This window comes from Mus musculus, chromosome 18 (assembly GCF_000001635.26).
Source record: "Mus musculus strain C57BL/6J chromosome 18, GRCm38.p6 C57BL/6J".
Lineage (NCBI taxonomy): Eukaryota > Metazoa > Chordata > Mammalia > Rodentia > Muridae > Mus > Mus musculus.
Window position 1 is genome coordinate 68,189,617 of NC_000084.6, and position 14,331 is coordinate 68,203,947.

At 44.5% G+C, this 14,331-nt stretch overlaps 1 protein-coding gene across 11 annotated transcripts in view; it reads left to right on the forward strand.

The window, feature by feature from the left end:
• Positions 1-14,331, forward strand: part of Ldlrad4 (low density lipoprotein receptor class A domain containing 4) — a 328,277-nt gene that overhangs the window by 257,343 nt on the left and 56,603 nt on the right. Inside the window, exon 1 of one of the 11 annotated variants that reach the window (XM_030250540.1) lies at positions 5,455-5,566. The exons of the other annotated variants lie outside the window; for them this stretch is intronic. The gene's annotated coding sequence lies outside the window, so the exon portion shown is untranslated. Of the gene's footprint in view, positions 1-5,454; positions 5,567-14,331 lie in introns of those variants that run through there. 11 annotated transcript variants of the gene reach the window in all.

The following is a 14,331-nucleotide window of genomic DNA, read 5'->3' on the forward strand; positions in this document are numbered from 1 at the left end:
GAGTTAGGACAGAAACAAGTGTCATCATTTTTTAAAGGCTCCCATTCCAGACTGTATTCCACATATCGGAATGAATTGGTTTGCAGACTTAAGTTAACCCCCTGAAAGGTGTTGGAGTGCAGTCCTCTAGGAGGTTGCCCATTGACTATGCTGTCAGTTCCTAGACAGCCAAGGCCAAGTTTATCTTCATGTCACATAACTTGTGCATTTAACCCAGCTGATTGGGAGCCTTAGGCTTCTGGGGCAGGATGACTGACTGTAGCAGGCACCTAGGACAGTAACGGGCCGCGCTCGCACGGACTTCCCAGTAGGTGTCACTGTGCCAGAGGGAAACGTTAGATGAAGGGCTTCTGCCAGAAAAAAGACACAGACATCTTGAGAGATCCACGCCCCCACCCGCCTCCCCTACCTTCTCACATGGCTTCTCTGACAAGCAGGAGCAAGCTGTTACAGTAATGCATGTGGGAGGAAACACCTCCCAAGGCTAGTGTGAGACCTAACACCTTAACCACCGTTACCCCAGCTGACTCACACAGACTCTGCCACCTCAACAGAGAAGAAAGTGATAGTGACATAGAGACAGCTAATCAACGGACAAGGGACTCACTTGTAGGAGAACGGCAAATGCTTTTCTCTAGTAGGGTACGTATATGACTTCAGTAAGCAGTGCTTTTTGGCTAGCTTTAATGCTCCCATAAGGTCTTTATATCTTTCTGAGTAATATTCTACACTAGCACTATTTGCTTAGAAATGCAAGATAATTTTTGTATTAAACATATTCTAACTAAGAAAAACATTTAACAGTATGTTACAGGAATAGGAATGCATACCATTGATGTCTTGTATTAACAAGTTTAATCAAAAGTAAACATTATGCTGTAATCTTGATTTCTCCCTGGGCCACACAGGGAGTTATACGTGGGGACCATAGGGTTGGGAAGGACATCTGCTATCCAGCTAATATTGTCAGACATTCCTGATGGGTCCAGCAACTAAAGTATGCTTCTGTCATCTGCCGTGGAAGAGTTCAGGAGCACCCCCTACCTGTAAACTGACTAGCAATGCAAGCTAGGTAACATTTTAGATACAATGAATCATACAAGCAGCATGGCAGGCACTGATCACTAGAGACCCTAAAGGTGGCTGTGGTATTTTAAGGCAAGAGGAGATTTCTTCTGTCATTTTTTTCCCTCAAGAAATAATAGTTAAATAATGAGTAGCAAAGGCATACTTTTGGTTAAGTGATTAAGCAATGTCTATGTGACTATTTGATCACAGGGGTCCTGAAAGGTTGCTAGCTATTTGAAAAATAGTATAGTAGCATTCACACACACACACAAAAATGGATACATAAGCCACACTACTTTTATAATTTGCTAATTACATATAATGACTAATCTAAAAAAAATGTAGCCAGGTGTGGTGGTGCATGCCTTTAATCCCAGCACTTAGGAGGCAGAGGCAGGCAGATTTCTGAGTTCGAGGCCAGCCTGGTCTACAAAGTGAGTTCCAGGACAGCCAGGGCTATACAGAGAAACCCTGTCTCAAAACAAAACAAAACAAAAAAAAGTATAGCAGGATTTGTCTCTTTTTTTCTAGAACTGAAATATAGATATTTCACAAATGTGCATAGGCTTACTATATCTCAGTATGTTTCCATGTGCTTGTATGTTTGTGTAAATGTGCACAGATATTTATGTACATGTATGTATACTCTAACATGTGCGCGCACATACACACACATGCACTTGTATACTGCTTCCTATTTTTGCAGAATCAAACCATTTGAACCATGAAAATGGCCTTTTATAGTGGCCTTGAGGGGGTCAGCTCCTTTCCTCTGACCTCGCCTTCCTTATCACAGTTGTTGGCTTAAAATGTGTGCTGCCTCTTCAGGCTCCAGGATCATGTAAGCTGGGAAGACTGTGTGTGTTGTCCAGGCACCTATAACTGCCTTCTAGCTAGGATGTGCAGCCTTGGGTATGAGGTATCCTTCTAACCATCTCATAACCTGAAACCTAGCAAGGACTCTCTCACCCAGGCCCTTTGTTCTGATCATTTTGTTATTGTCGTCGTTTACATACTGTTTTGTGGTTGTTATTGTTGTTTTGTAGCTTTTTATAGTCACTGTCTGAGGAAAATGTACAATCCCCAGTTCCTTCTCTGCTTTTATTTTCTTTCTTTTAAACTATATGTTGTTCAAAAGAAATTAAGCAGCCAAGGAATGTGCTTCAGTGAGCTAAGGCCCCCAGGAGGTAAAATACAAAGTGCCCCCCCCCCTTTTGGGGAATATTTGCATGAGTCAGTTGGTTTCCAAATAGGTGAGGGCTAACAGGAAATAGATGACAACCCACATCACTCCGAGTCAGGCTGGCTGCTGTCTTGACCAGGTGTGACGCATAGCTGGGCAGAAGTCCTCAGGCCTGAATGATGAGAAGTTCTTGCCTTTTAGACTATAAGTATTGCCTGGCGATGCTCCTTTCACTGTGAGATGGGAACCTCGGGGCTGATGGGAGGAAGTGAGGCTGGCATGACTGGCAGCGAGCTCTGTGGCCTTGTGTCTGAGATGCCTCAGTGAGAGATTTGAGCTTTACCTCAGTGAAGGGACAAGAATTGACCACTTTTTTTTCCTCATTAAAAAAGTTAAAAAATATATATATATCTGAACTTTCAGTCATAAAATGTTTAAAGTTTAAAACTTGTGAATCTGGTCTTTTGCTGAGAGACCAGACTGCAGGGTTCATCTTGCCCTACTGTAAGAGGGTGTGTGAGCTTGCAGTCAGCGTTCCCTTCACCTACTGTGAAAAGGCGTGTGAGCTTGACTGCTTCCAGCGTCATCCTTTTATGGTAAAGATAATAACGAGAAGAGCTCCAGTTTCCGTTTTATCATCAGGCATTCGGGAAGATAAAGCTCTTGTTAATATGGCCGCTAAGAGTTCAGGGAAGGCAGTGTGGTGCTGTGGTCAAAGCTGTGTGAAATAAACGTGAACAGTGAACATAGCGCTGAGCTCTCTCCGTCCAACCTGTGTGGTCTCAGCAGTCACCCCAAGAGCTGTGGCTCTCTGCCTCCTTACTTGTCAAAGCCTGTGATTGTGTCACATGACCTGAATGGAGTGAGCCACTCTCGGTTTCTCCCTCCCACTGTCTCAGGAAACATCCTAGGTGGATATAATCCCATCCTGGTTATTCTTCGGGCTTTTAAAATTTAAGTTAGGAAGGTTTTGTTTTTTGTCTTTTTTTTAATTTTAAAAATGTATGTGTATGTGTGTATGCCTGCTCGTGTGTATGCACATATGCATGCAGGTGCTGTCAGAGTCCAGAAGAGGGCACCAGAGCCACAAGAGCTAGAGTTACAAGTGACTGGTGAGCCGTCAAATAATGGGAACCAAATTGGAGTCCTCTAGAAGAAGAGCAAACACTGGCTGAGCCTTCTCTTCAGCTTTGGTTTGGAATCTTTAAAAAAAAAATTAACTGAAATATACATGTGAAATTATTTTAACAGCAATAGGTAGATAATCGGTTTTATTTGCTCTTCTTCCACAATAGACTTCTTCTAGTGGTGCATCTTATCGTCTAGTGCCATATTACAGCCCCTTACACCGTAGAACTTTGAACATTTGGGGACTCTCAATGAGAAATAGATGCACACTTTAAAACTCCTTAAGATCTTCCACTCAATTGAATTTTGAGCACCCGTTTCATATGGAAGTAATGAGATAATTAAGAGATTACTAGAAAGAGACATGCGTGAGGAAATGAATAGTTCCTCCTGTGATTAAACACCGCAGCTGACACCTTTGATGAACAGCCATTCGCTGGGAGTCTACTTCATCATCCTGAGTGGTGTCTCGATGGTCACCCATGGACATGTTCCAACAGAAGCAAACGTGACAGTCCTTTCACAGACAAGGACACCTAATCTTAACTTGTATTCGATGCAGGGTTTATACAGTCGGCTCCTGAACTTTGTGATGCCAAGTGTTTACTTTGGTGACGTGCCGAGTGTGGAACATCCAGTGTGGGGCTGGACCCAATCTCGGAGAAGTCGGACCTCAACGTTTTTCTGACTGTTGACTCCTTCAGTAACAGCAACCGTTGTTTTATTGACTTTAGAGAAAATATTTTTAAAACACATGTTGAACAGTGATGAACATAAAAAGAAAAGATATAAATTATAGCCTGCAGCATTCAGTAAGGATCATATAGCTTCCTGATTTTCACATCCACCCAACATTGCAGACCTCTCTATGTCTGGGATGGCAGAGTTAGTGAGGCCACTATAGCCAGGTAGATTAAGACATCCCGTCGTGTGTATAAGTTTCCATGTCTTGTCTTCATGTGTTGTGTTTGTTGGACAAGAGGGGCTGTCACAGAAATCATTGCCTTTGACCCCTGCTCTCAGATCATCCTCAGCTAGCTCTGCTGACCCAAGTTAAACCTAAGCCTGTTTCATCTCGTTAGCTCCCCCACCCAAAAAGGCCTTTTACTTTTAAATTTGTTATCAATAAGTATGTTTTCTAACATATTTAGAAGTATATGGTTTTTTTCCAAATGAAAACTGTGCGTATTTGTGATATACAATGGGAGTATTTGATATCGTATTACTATATTGTATATTGTCTGATCATGGTCCAATTAACACAGTCCTTGCTACCCACTGTGTGCGTCCCTTATGTAGAGCTTGTTCAACTCACCACTGAAAGCCTGAGTCTTTTTCCCCAGTGTCTTTGCACTTCCCTCCAACATACCAGCCCCTGGCAACCAGTTTCATATTGTGTACGTGCACCACACTTGACGTCTTGAGATTCCATAGTTAAATGAAATAAAAAAAAAAAAAAAGTGTTCATGAAGATGAAGGTGCCTTACAGGGAGTTGGTAGATTTCTGAAACAGGAGTTTTGAGATGGTGCCTGCTCTCTGGCCTCCCAGGAACCCCTGTGCTTCCCAGGCTGTGCTGCCCACGTGATCTGAAGTAGGGAAGTGACATACACTTGGAAACACTGAGCTGCTAAGCGCCTCTGCTGCAGCCTTAAAATAGAACAGACTGAGAAAGGAAGAGAGAACTCTGAAGCAACTGTGCCCTCTCCACTCAGACTGTAGGAAGAGGAAGAAATCTAACACCAGGGGCCCTCTTCCCTGCCTCGCATTTCTGACAGTCTGCGGGCAGACCTAGGGATTGACCACAGATGCACCTGAGGGGGGCTGTTTCTTGTCTCTCTCCTTTTTTAGTAAAACATTTCTTTTTCATCTATAGAAATGACAGACATTTTTGTTTGGGGGTGGTAACGATGCATTTTGGGGAGGGGATGTGATCCCAACACGTGATTAACCTTTAAAACAAAATCCATAGGGAATCCCCCTCCCCTTAAGGCAGGTAGCTGGGTCCGGCTGAGTTTTAGAGATGCCATCTAGGCACCTCCGATAAAACACTTTCAAGCTGTGACTGCAGGTGTCAGAGAAGGGGGTAACTGACTGGATCAGAGGCCAGCAAGAGCAAATACAGAGTATCCTGATTCTTTCTCCAGGTCTATTAGCACAAAACTAGCAGAGACCTCGATGAGTGCTAGGTGAGATACCTCTCAGTGTGGGGCGTGGCGAGGGGCGGTGTGGGGGTGTGGCTAGGGGCGGTGTGGAGGTGTGGCTAGGGGCGGTGTGGGGGTGAGGCTCGGTGGCGAAATATTAACCTCTTTTTCTGTGTACTTTCCACTGGATTCTTTCAGTCCCATAGAAGAAATGTAAGGCATACAATTCCTCTTCAGCCTGGCATTCTACATCACAGGGAGGGTAGAGGGTAGGAGTGGGATCCGAACATAGCTGCTGAGGCTGATCAACAAATGACCCTAGTTCTGTATCAGTGAATACCTAAATCCTTGTAGTTGCCCAGCCCCAGGGGAGACTTCAAAGTCAGAAGGCCCATCCATGTTCTCGGGGACATGTAAACGGATGCCGTTAGAAACCCTTCCAGTCACAGGCGTGGCTAGGTCATCGTGGCTAGGTCATCGCTAGGCCATTTTCAAACTGCCATGTTTGCCCCGTTTTATGGCTTTTGATGATAATTAGAGAAATTGTGTTCTCCCTTCCCCCTCCCTTAAATGGGTCAGTATCCTGGATTAGAAAATGGCTGTCAGAATGCTAGCCTCCTCCCCACAGGTACCTCAGGGCTTCGTGCTCCAACAGCCTCTCCTTTCTGGCTCTGTGTTTGTTTGCTTGTTTGTTTTCATTTTTGTTTTGTTTTTTAGAATGTGTGAACAGCTCCAAAGAACAATAAAGGTTAAAAGATAGATAGAAAGAAAAAGCCAACGTATGGTCTGGTCAGCCAAGGCAGATACAGGAAGGCAGATAAAGGCAGTGTTCCCCAGCCTACACCCCTTCTCCTTGCTCCTCCACGTCACCCCTTCTTCCTGATTTGGCATGAATTGTTTTTTCTTCTTTTCTGTGGCAGCCCTCCAGTCACCCCCTCCCCCTTGTACATTTTTTTTCTAGCTTGTAGGGGTCATTGAAGTTTGGTTGTGTTTTATACTTCCCTAGGCTCGGTACAACATGTGTTATATTCTTACTTCCTGTGTCTCTCACGTGCATTGCCCCTCCAAAGAAAAACAAACAGAAACAGAAGAACTCTAAAAGAGAGGCTCTGAATACAGGGACTGGTCCAAGGGCCCCGGCACATATGTAGCAGAGGACTGCTTTGTCTAGCCTCAGTAGGAGAAGACACGCCTAATCCTGTAGAGACTTGAGGCCCCAGGGAAGGGAGATACTAGGGCTGGAGGCACCATCTTAGAGGTGAGCAGGAGTTGGGTAGGGAATGGGGGAAGAACTTTGCAAGGGGGACCAGAAGGAGGGGGGCACATTTGGGATGTAAATAAAATAATTAAATAATGATAAATAGTTTTAAAAAGTGAGACTCTGAGCTGAGTCTGCGGGTTTTCTGCTCAAATTCCAGCACTCAGGATCTCCATGAGTTCAGGCCAGCCTGAGAGCTACAAAGTGAGTGAGACCGTTCCTCAGTACCCAACCCCAAGTCCCACTCATACCCCCTGCACACACACAAAGTGATGCATAGGTGGCAGAAACTTGTGCAAGTTGTCCATACTCATCAGTGATCCATACATTAGGATTCGGGGACATGGAATGTTTCTCCCAGCATCCTACGGCCTGAAGAATAAAACAATCACACCTCATTATTATTTGTACTCAGAGCAACAATGTAAAGCGAAGCCACACCACCAAAGAAATAGGTTAGAATTCCTCATAAGACACAAACAGTTTCCAGGTAGTTATGTCTCTAAGGGGTTCTGTAAAATAGTAATGCATTCTCCTCTCATCTGTAATAGAGAGGTAGGCAATGGGCATCTAAGAGTGGGACTGAGGCCACAGCTGAAGAGACAGTATCTCCCAGACAGCCCCTGGGTCAGGTCTTTGTGCTGTGTGGGGCCAAGCAAAAAGAAGCAGAGGCGTCCTTGTACAAAGCTGGGTCAGAGCCTGGCGGTACTGGGCTCAGAGCGGCCTGGGCAGACATCCAGGGTACCAGGCAAAGGGGATTGCAGATTCTCAGCCAAGGGCTGCCACTCACTAGGGTGATGGAAATAACAGCCTCTTAGTGGCAGGGTTGTGACACTGGCATGAACAGCACCTCACAGCTGGACCGCCCTGGCTCCCGGTTGGGCCAGTGGAAGGGAGCCAGCCCAGCTGTACTGAAATGTGCATTCTTCATTCCCGCCCTCAAAGCCTGCTTCTCAGCTTGCGGATAAACCAAAGGGATGGTGTGATGATTCACTCGGTAAAGAACCCTCTCGAGCAGACAGAAAGACAGTTTGCTTATTTGTAGTGAGTCCTGTGCCTACAGGTTATTTTTGTAGAAGGAACTTTCACTGTTTTAGAGTTTGGCTGTCCTGGAGACAAGACCTCCTCCTGGTGTGCAGAGTCACACATTTGAAATGGAACGCTGTTGGATATGGGTTTGTGTCAGCAGGAAGCATTCTATCGGAGGAAGTTGAACATGGAGGTGAACCCTGCAGCTTTAAAGCCAAGTGCTAATGCGACCCTCTGACATGCTTCATTGGTTGGATCATTTAGCCCATCTGGGTTATGCTTTTCTTTTTTAGGGCCTCTGTAATTTCATTGTAGAGATGTAGAAATATTCTTTTGTAGCACCAGCCCTCAGGAGTGTGGTACCTGATAGGAAGGGACAGGTGTCTCGGACGGTACACTGGACAAGGTCCCGGACCTTCCTTCCCTATCCTGTGTAACAGAGCAAAAAATCATCCCTAGGCTTCCTCCCAGAATGACGGGCTTGCAGTTTTCCTCTTTGCAGTAGAGTGGGTGGGTTATCACATGCTTATCACGTATCAAATGACTGCAGCCATGTCTTGGCACGGTGAGGATCACTAACGCTGTGGTTTTATGAGTTTATGCTCTTCTTACACGAGTCTCCTGTAAAAAGAAAAGGACGTAATGTCTATCCTGTCGGAAGGAAGCTGGAGCCTGTTCCACACTCCCCAGGGAAGTGGAGCCTCTCACGTCTTTTTTGCTGACTTCTCAGCATCGGTTGTTTTGGTCCATCTGGTGGATCATGATCACATCCAGATCACTATTTTGGGTGCACTGAATACTTTGGAGGGACATTGTCACACATGCTGCTAAGACAAATATATATATAAGAAGGCAGAGGGGACATCTTGTGTGTTCTGAATCTGAAGGTGCTTAGATGGCCTGAAATCCCTGGTAAGGCATACTGGGGATAACAATGAAGCATTCGTGGGGGACTCGTCAGTTGATAGCTGGTACCCGATATTGGCTTAGCTTCTTGCTTGGTTCTAGGCTCGTGCACCGAGTGGCCGGTGTACTACCAGTGCCCAGAAACACTGCTGGCACCCATCATGCGAAAGGTCTGAGGAATTTGGACTTATTCTGAAGACTCAACTATTTAAAAATCCACAAACTATCAATGGCTTTAAACATCGTTTTCTCAGTGCTAAAATGTGAAGGTGAAGAGACGGCTAGGGCCAGGCAGGGCGTTTGCTTTGGCAAAGTCTCTATTTCTCTCTATTGTAGAGGAACTTGTCCTGTTGGTGGCTAGCCACTCATCAGACAAGTTCTAATTGTTATGCAAAGACAAAGTTCTCCCTTTAAAATGGAAATGACACTTTTTTTTTGGTCCAAAATAGTGAAATTTTTTTTTTCATTTAAAAAAATGGAATAAAATAATGATAAATTCTACTTTAAATGCTCCAGCTTGAAAATACCTTGTTATCTGACAATGTAGAGTTGCTATGGGTTGGGTGTAGATATTAGTAATTAGGAGTCACCAACATCTGATCTGAGCCTAGTATCTTAAAGCCACACCACTCACATCAAAGCCTAGGTAAAGGCAGTGCAGGCTACTGAGTCCCCAGAGACACAGGATCTTACTCTCTCTGTCTTCGTCTACCCAGCGCTTGGCATCCAAACTTGAAGTTCCTTCATGGTCCAGAATGGCTCACTGGCATTCCACTCAAAACATCTACATTTTCAGCTGGATCCTAGAGTAAGAACAGAAGTCCAAACTATGGTATACCTTTCCTTTTTCAAAGGACCTTCCTAGAAGTCAAATCAACATGTCTGTCACTATCTCATAGCCAGAACCCTGCCATACCTACCTACAAGAGAGGCCACACCATGTCCACCCTTGATAAGGAGGGGCAGAGGTTGGAATGAAAAGCCATGAAGTTTATATCACATCAAAACATGTCTTAATTATGATGTCAGATCCATGTTTTATAGAAGAATGTGTTTGTCGAGAACTGAGTCTAGGCTTTCTATCCAGTGCCTTTTTCCTTAGTCGATTCCTTTAAATTTACACACTCATTCAGCTCATTAATCCAGTAAGGGTCATCAGCTCAATTTGTGTCACTGTCCTGAGGACATTTAGAAAGGCCATCATGCCCAGGTCTTGCATTCTGTCCATTAACTGAGTCGCCTCATGTTCCCCCTCAGTGTTGATTCTGGTTGTGGGCACTTAATGTATAAACATTATATGATGTCATGGATTTCAGAGTATTGTTGTGAGCAAATATACATTTGAAATAAAGCCTTTTAATAAAGTAAGAAAAGTTGTAACAGCCATCTGATATTCACTTAGATGCTCATCTTAGATGGTGTCTGAATTTCTAGAATTCTGGCACAGACAGACCAAAGAAGCACATTTGAATTGCACCCTCACCTCTGGTCTTGACCTTGGACTTTTGGTTTATGCTGCTCAGTTCTACTCTGCCCTCCCCCTGACAACCCTGACTCTTGATAGGCGTAGGAGGTCAAATTCATAACTGAATGAGTGGGTCATTATCCAAAGGCTATACCACTCTCTGGACTCTTGTTTTTGTAAAAAATACTTTGCAAGATAGATTACTTGTAAATGAGCCAAACTAATTTGTAAAGGGAGGCAGCTTATCTTTATCTGTTTGAAAAGAATTTCTTGGGTGGGTCTTTTGGGGGAAGAAAATAATCTTTAAACAAAGGTAGTGCTAATGAGCATTACTTTAGGCTTTTGATATATAAACTGATAATTGTATCAGGAGCTCTGTGTGTGTGTGTGTGTGTGTGTGTGTCCATTTTATTGCATGTTCCCCTCAGTGTGATGCTGATTGTGGGCACTTAATGTATAAACATTATATGAAAACATCACTGATTTCGGAGCATTGATATGAGCAAATATACAGTTTAAAATAAAGACTTTAATAAAATAATTCTTCATTGTATATGAGGAAAGCAAGATAGTTGGTTTCTCTCTAAGCTTAGGAAGGGCACTGCGTAGAGAGTTAGGAGTTTTTTTGTTTTGTTTTTGTTTTTGTTTTTGTTTTTTCGAGACATGGTTTCTCTCTATAGCCCTGGCTGTCCTGGAACTCACTTTGTAAATCAGGCTGGCCTCGAACTCAGAAATCTGCCTGCCTCTGCCTCCTAAGTGCTGGGATTAAAGGCGTGTGCCACCATGCCTGGCTGGATTAGGACTTTTACACGTGGTTTTCCTATTAAGCCTTTGGAAGACTGATAGAAGATGTTTTCATTTAGTCAGCAAACAGAGCCTCATGTCTTGTTTTGGACAGCAAGGACTCTCAGATATGAAGACTGTGGCCCAGCCCTTCTGTGGGGCCCATCTTAAAAATGCTGCCTTGTACCTTAGTGTGTCATACTCTTGTCCCCTGGCTTGTTGCTTAGAGTCCTACCACATGGAGCTCAGATATCCTAGTCCATGCAGTCTGTCAGAGTCAGGAGAGAATTAGACTCCCATGGGAGGAGGGTAGTGCCACCCAGCCTCCCCAGGCACATTGGTGCCTTCTAGGAAAGAACATGGTCTCAGTCGATGCATCCTTAGTTACTTCTAGAGTAGCCATCACAGCCACAGCTTAGGTATCTAAAGGGCATGTTACTGATTTGGTTGATAAGCAGTGAGCTCTTGGTGGGTAGGGAAATCTAACAGGCATCTTAGCCAAGGTCCAGTGAGTTGCTGTGCCCAGGACTGCAGGGTGAATGCTACCTGGTTATTTTGGAGTCTTACTGTGTAGATGGTGATGAATTCATCTTTCCCTTCCACATCTGTTCCTAACAATGTACATCCTCATCCAAAGAAAAACACGCATAGTTGTTTGCAAGCATCTAAGTGTGGTGCTCATGATCACCGAAGCTCCAATTTAGCTCTTTGTGGTTATAAACAAACATATATCAACCTCCCCCAACAAAACAAACAAGCAAACAAAAACTGAGGAAGAACTAAGTTCAAATAGCGCTGTCATTTCTCTGCCTTCTAATATGACTCCCGAGCTCCATAGAAAACATGGGAAGCTGGACTTGCCTCATGAATGCATTACTTTTTCTGTTGTCTCTGTCCACCTGTGGCCCCTGGATGGAGAGATTACTGAGCAGCAGTGCCTCTCATCACAGCACCATCACTAGCAGTCAGAGAAGAGCTCTAGGTGTTGCGTAGATGGTTTGGGAGGAGTGTGCTAAAATTATTCATAAGCAATTAATTAATCATTGCTAATGCAGATTAAGGATATTGGAGATTAGTTATCTAGATTAAGCCAGCAGTGGCGAAACGAGCTAAAGGTCACATTGCTTTCTGATGACTTCTAGAGCAGAAGGCAAGTGCTCTATTGAGTTGTCTCTGAAGATGCTTCTCAGGTGACTATCATGAAGTGGTTGCTGAAGGTTTAACTGGGTTTCCCAGCTCTTCCTCCTCCTCCTCCTCCTCCTCCTCCTCCTCCTCCTCCTCCTCTTCCTCCTCCTCCTCCTCCTCTTCCTCCTCGGGAGTGATCTCACAGTCTTTGTAGCCTGAGCTTGGAATAGAAGGAGACTCTGGTTGAGTACAGAACGAAGGCATTTGAGAGAAAAGCTTAAGTCCAGGAGTAGTGGTACACACCTTTCATCCCAGCATTCAGGAGACAGAGCCATGCAGATCTCTGAGTTCATGGTCAGACTACAGAGCAAGTTCCAGGACAGCCAAGCTCAGGCAGTGAAGGAGTTGGAAAGCAGAAAGCTGGTGATAATGTAACAGAACAAGGGGGACCATGTTCCAGCTCCAGCAAGCAGCAGAACTTGGCAGCGTTGGCCATGTGGCTCTGGCATTAGTCAAAAACAGACGTGACTACGGGGATAGTTGAAGCTGGTTAGCTGGAGCTAAGAAATTAGCAGGGATGAAGAAGAGACCAGTATCACTGAGATGAAATCTTCTGGGAAGTGTGTTCTGAGACTATAAAAAAGCTGTGTTCCAAAGATAGCCAAGGTTGTACCTCCTGCTGCAGCTGGACTTGGTAACGTGTAAGAGTCATCCAGGTGGTATTTGTTTTGAACGTATGAAGGTGTCATGAAGAACAGCTGAGACTTGGCACTATGAGAGGCCATGGAAGGCCATTGGTAAAAGTGGAGTCTCAGTTGCAGTTGATGGCACAGGACTGAAGGGGTCATGCAAAGAAGTTGAGGTTTAGCACCATGACGAGAACTTATGAGAGGCTATTGGTGACGCCTAGTTTCAGCATAAGAGCCCAGCATATTGGAGATGCCAGTGCCATGGGATAACCATCAAGAACAGCAGCAGCAGTGGATTAGAGTCAACCAAAGCCTAGAATGCTACAAAGGGCAGAGCTGGAGAAGTGAGGAGGAGCCCAGATCATGCACGGTTCCCAGATATTGAATCAAGAAGTTGTGAAGTTGAAGTTGACTTACAGACCCCAAGATGTTAACCATGGCAGAGCCGTGTGATACCTGCTGAGGAAAGCTGTTAACGGGTAGTGGAACCAGACCAGGAAAAGGAAGTTTGTTGCTGTCAACGAAAATGAAAAGGGAGTTGGAAATGTGAAGACCAAATTGACATCAGCTGTGGAGATGCAGAGTTTGGAGTTTGCCCAGCTGTTTCCCTGTCTTGCTTTGGGGATTACAGTTAAGTGGACGAATCTCAGAGGAGACTTTGAACGTTTAAGATTGTTGAGACTGCTATAGACTTATGATGACTTTGGAAGTTGGACTGGATATATTTTTTTTATTATGTTATGACTAGGTATAGCCCCCTTAGACTCATGTGTGAAATGTGGTGGTTTGAATATGCCTGGCTCAGGAAGTGGCACTCTTAGATGTGACCTTGTTAAAGGAAGTGTGCCACTGTCTCCTTCTAACCCTGTGGGAGCCAGTCTTCTCCCAGCAGCCTTCAGATGAAGATGCAGATCGCTCACATCCTCCTGCTCCATGCCTGCCTGGATGTGCCATGCTCTGGCATTAATGAGAATGGATTGAACCTCTGAGCCTGTAACCCAGCCCCAATTAAATGCTGCCCTTGTAAGAGTTGCCTTGGTCATGGTGTCTGTTCACAGCTGTGAGACACTATTACTTGCTGAAGTTGTATTAAAATCTGAAACTATGGTTGTGAATTAAGAAAGAAAGAAACAAACAAACAAACAAACAAAGGAAGAAAGAAAGAAAGAAAGGAAGAGAGAAAGAAGGCATTTTGGCCTTTTTACTCATTTCTCTATTTTTATTAGATTTGGGGGACCTTTAGTCCTCACTGGCCAGTCTCGGTGGCCCCAGCATAACAGCATGATCTTTGGGCTTTCAGAAATGTTGTCAAGAGGCTTGAGTTAGGAATCATAAGGAAATTCTTAGCAAATCAACTCCCTTTCGACTCTTTTTCCCTTTAGGATTCTTTCAGTGCACACTGAGGCACGATCCGACACGTGGGAGTGTCTCTCGTGGACTTTTACCTGTGTCGGTGGTTGGAGTCACAGCTGAAGGACGTGCATTATCTTACCCCACAGAACAGTACAGGCATGAAGGGTATGAAATACCCCAGATCAGATGTGCAGACACCCCG